The sequence below is a fragment of the Hydra vulgaris genome, chromosome 05 (genome assembly GCF_038396675.1).
Source record: "Hydra vulgaris chromosome 05, alternate assembly HydraT2T_AEP".
Lineage (NCBI taxonomy): Eukaryota > Metazoa > Cnidaria > Hydrozoa > Anthoathecata > Hydridae > Hydra > Hydra vulgaris.
The window spans coordinates 36,820,001-36,824,457 of record NC_088924.1 but is presented as its reverse complement, the minus strand read 5'-3'; the positions used below and the strand labels follow the sequence as shown (position 1 = coordinate 36,824,457).

At 25.8% G+C, this 4,457-nt stretch overlaps 1 long non-coding RNA gene across 1 annotated transcript in view; it reads left to right on the top strand.

The window, feature by feature from the left end:
• The first annotated feature begins 844 nt into the window (after nt 1–844).
• LOC136080040 (uncharacterized) overlaps nt 845–4,457 on the top strand; it is a 17,688-nt gene continuing 14,075 nt past the window's right edge. The window contains exon 1 of the long non-coding RNA XR_010638402.1: nt 845–1,023. This is a non-coding gene — a long non-coding RNA (uncharacterized LOC136080040). The remainder of the gene's footprint in view (nt 1,024–4,457) is intronic.

Genomic DNA, 4,457 nt, shown 5'->3' with positions numbered 1-4,457 from the left:
CTTTTTTTTTTTTATCAATATATTTGCATGAAAGTAATATTTTAATCAAATGTAATAACTGACTATTATTGCTTTCGTTTCAAAGCAGCAAAAACAAACAAGATAGTATTGTTAACCATAAAATAAGTAATTTAATTGGTGCCCTAGTGGTTACGACACAAATAAATAAATTAATAATAAATAATAAAATTAATAGTAACATGTTTTTTGTTTTGTAATTTGATTTTGTATTTTATTTTTTGTTTTGTATTTTGATTTGTTGCAAATTTTGCTTCGTGTAATTAAATTATTGCTGACTTGATTGCTTATTGATACTGAGAGGTTATCCTAGTCAAAATCTTTACATTATTTTACCGTTCATGGTTTAGGAATATTGTAATAATCAGTAAATTCTAAAATTTCAATAAGTTTTTTTCAATTCAAACTTCATAAACTTTATTATAAAGTTTTTAAAATGATAATAAATGTATGAAGTTTAAATTGTTGAATACTTAAATTGTTGAATTAAATTATAACTTTTAATAATAATTGATATAATAACTACAAATATATATGATATGATGTGAGAACTAAAAAAAGCATGACAATAATAAATATTAGTTAATTTTGTTGATATTTATGAAAATTTAATATTTCCATAACAAAAATTTATTAACATTATGTCAAACAAATTATATTGCTTGGTAATTATCGCACAACAAACAAACACTTTTCTTTCTACCGTTGTTTAAGTAAATCCTTTTGATTAAAATAAGTATCTGTTGTTGCTATTTATTTAATCAAAAAATAAAAAAAAACCTATTTAAAATTCTCATAATCTTTTTTTTTCACAACAATAATTTTTCTCTAAAAACACACTAATAAGATACTTTTATTGTTGATCTAAATTAATTCGTAATAAAAGTGACAGTTTAAAATATAACAAAAATTTTATAAAGCATTATATATAATTAGTTAATTTAAAGTTTATTTTGTATAACGGAAGATGCAGTTTGTTGTGTGAACACCTAGGTAAACGCCCAGGTAAATCTTTTTTTAAATTGTAGCAACTGATATTTTATACGACTTTTAAATGTTAATTTATTTGAAAGCCTTTTAGAGTGTAATAACGTTGAATTATATTATGCAATATCAAAAACAGGGTTTACAATTGTGGGCGTTAAAGGAATGGCGCAAGAATTAAAGTTAACATAAAGTTTTGAAAAAATGAGATTTTAATATATAAATAGTTTAGCATACGAAGTGCATTAGTTTGAAGGAGCCTTCAGAATCAAGAAATACAAGATTCAATGTCTACTCTTGTCATAAATGTAACATCGATTTATGAAAAGTGGCATAAATTTTTTTGCTTAATGTAGTTTAAAAACCCTTTAGGTTGTTTTAAAGCTCTTAGTCAGTAAAAATATATTTAAAAAAAATTTGTCAAAAAAAATATAATAAAAAAAAGTTTTGCTAGGTATAGTAGGGTATAATCAATTTATAAAGGAAACTTTCTTTAAAAAAATATTAAAAAATTGAACTAGAGAGGTTGTTCGAACTGCTAAAATACTCTTCCTATATCCACTTATATAATACCCACTGAAATGATGATATCCTCTGAAATGATAATATATCAATTGATAAGATGTTGTTAAAAGTATTTTATTTTTTTATGTATTTAAGAGACTTGATTAAACAACAATGATTTATACAGTGTTTTTTTATTTTAAACAGTTATTATAGATCTAAGTAGTTAGTTTATATAAAAAATGTAAATAAGTTTTTAACATTTAAAATTCAGTTTTATTTGCAGTCAATATATATATACAGGGTGTTTCATAAGTTACATACTTTTAGTATAAAATATTTAAACAATTTTTTTTTTCGAATACAATACTTTAGATACTACAAACTTATTAGATTTTTTTTTTGAGTACAAAACTTAAGGTATTACAAACTTATAAAAAAAACAAATAAAATTTAAAGATAAGTAATCATGTAAAGGGTGATGTCGCTTTTTAACAAAAGGAAAAGTTAAATAATAAAAGAGAATAAAATGAAATTAAAAATAAAATAGTATTTGAGATACGTCATAATCAAGTAACTATTTACATAAGTTTGAATTGAAGTTGTAGTTTTACTATTATTTGGGAGGATTAAGTTCCACAAATGTGGCCCTCGGTAAGTAATTGAGAATTCGGATTGTTTTAGCAAAGTTTTTGGTACCTGATAATTAAGCAACGAATGCTTTGTTGGATATTTATGATCTATAATAAAGAAAAGATCTTAAAAAATATTAGGCAGCATATGATATTTTAATCTAAACATGAATAAGAGAATATTATAAATATTTAATTGGTAAACATTCAGCACTCCATGTTTTCTAAGCAGTGGATTGGCACTGGTGTATTTATTACCATTTAGTATTAGGCGGCTCGCTTGTTTTTTGTTTTTTTTTAAGATACACGTTAGCCTTGACGGATAAGTGCTTGCCCATGGAATGTTACAATAACTAATATAGTTATGAATAAATGAAAAGTAAATAGGTTTTAAACAGTTTTTATCCAACATATATCTAGTTTTATACATAATTCCAATAATTTTTGAAATTTTATTTTCTTCTGGATTAATATGCTCTTTCCAACTTATTTGCTCATCGATTAAAACGCCTAAGAATTTAACACAAAATGTCCATTGCAATTTGGTTTTTTCTTTTAAAATATCCGGGAGTTTTAAGGGCAACGTGTCAGATTTAGAAGATTTAGAAAAGAGAGAATGTTTGCTTTTGGTAGGGTCCAGTGAGAGCTTGTTGCGTTTAAACCATTCATTAAGGTTATCAAGTTCATGATTCGTAGTGGTAAAGATTGTCTTAATGTTAGAGTGAGTATAAAAAACTTGAGTGTTTTCAATAAAAAGATTGAAGGTTAGTATACTAGATGATAAGTAAATATCGTTAATACAAATAATAAAATATAAAGGCACAAGAATAGATCCCAGTGAAACTCTGAAGGAAATGTTTTCTTATTTAGTGTTGGTTTTGTCATGAGAAACACATTGTTTGCGATTTTTAAGATGTGAACAAAACCATTTAAAATTATTATTTTTGACTCCATAACTTTTAAGTTTGTAAAGAAGAATATCATGTTCTACAGAATCAAAGAATAAAGGCCTTTGAGAGGTCAATAAACACTCCAAGTGTATATTGATTGTTTTCAAACCCATTTAATATTTCTTTAACTAATTTAATTACTGCATGTTCTGTCGAATACCCTTTTCTAAATCCGTACTGATGATTGTTTAGAGCTTTGTGAGTTGTGAGATAGTTGTAAAAGCTATTATTCATTATTCGCTCTAGAATTTTAGAAAAACATGAGAGTATTGAAATAGGTCTATAATTAGATAACTTTGAGATATCGCCATTTCTAAATATTGGAACCACTCTAAATACTTTCAGAAGGTCAGGAAAAACTCCATTTTTAAATGAACCCAGCAAGCACAATCAACGTTGAAACAACGTTGAAAAACCGTTAAAATTTATGGTTGAAGAGTGGTTGATTTTTGGTTAAAATGGAAACGGAAATCAACGTTGAAACCAAACGTTAGATCAACGTTGAAAACAAACCAAAAACCAACATTAGATTGACGTTGATTTAGCGTTCAACCAACTTATATACCATTCAACCAACTTATATACGACTCAACCAACTTATATACGAGTTTATAAACTTAAAAATACAGCTTTTTGCGCCGTGACTCTTTTACTTCGAAAAAACATCTACTTTTTATAGCTTTCTATTCACTCACTGACGAGTCCGCATTATTTGATTTTTTGATTTTTTTTTTGTGGAGGCCAAAACTTCACAGCGCTTTTTGAAGCAATTCTTTTGATCGTACAGCCCTGAAATTTTACAAAAAATCTTTTGCCGACTAACAATAGCTATATTTGTTACATTTGATTTAATAAGTCTTTTAGATTTAGTAAAATGAATTAATTTGTTTTTTAAGAAAGCGATAAATTTGTAATGGCAAGTTAGCGTAACGATCTTCAGAAATTCAAAATAAATTTTTATTGAATATTTATCATAATCAATAAGTGTAATAATTCAATTTTATCAAGACTAAAAAGTAGAAAATAAAATAAATAAAAAAACTTTTTAAAAATAGCTTTCTATTCAATCGACTAAAAAGTAGAAAATAACTTTTTTCTGTTTCTGGTACTCGTGGAAATCATGTACTTAGTAATAATCACTTTTGTAAAGCCAATACTGGAAGACATTGAAGGCAATTCATGTACGTATGTAAACAAACAAACTCATCGAAGTAAAGGAATAGAAAGTTTGGCGCCTTTTAAGTCAGATGCTTTCAAAATCAAATTCGTTTTAAATGTACATAAAGCTAAAGGCGCCTAACTTTCTATTCCTTTACTTCGATGAGTTTGTTTGTTTACATACGTACATGAATTGCCTTCAATGTCTTCC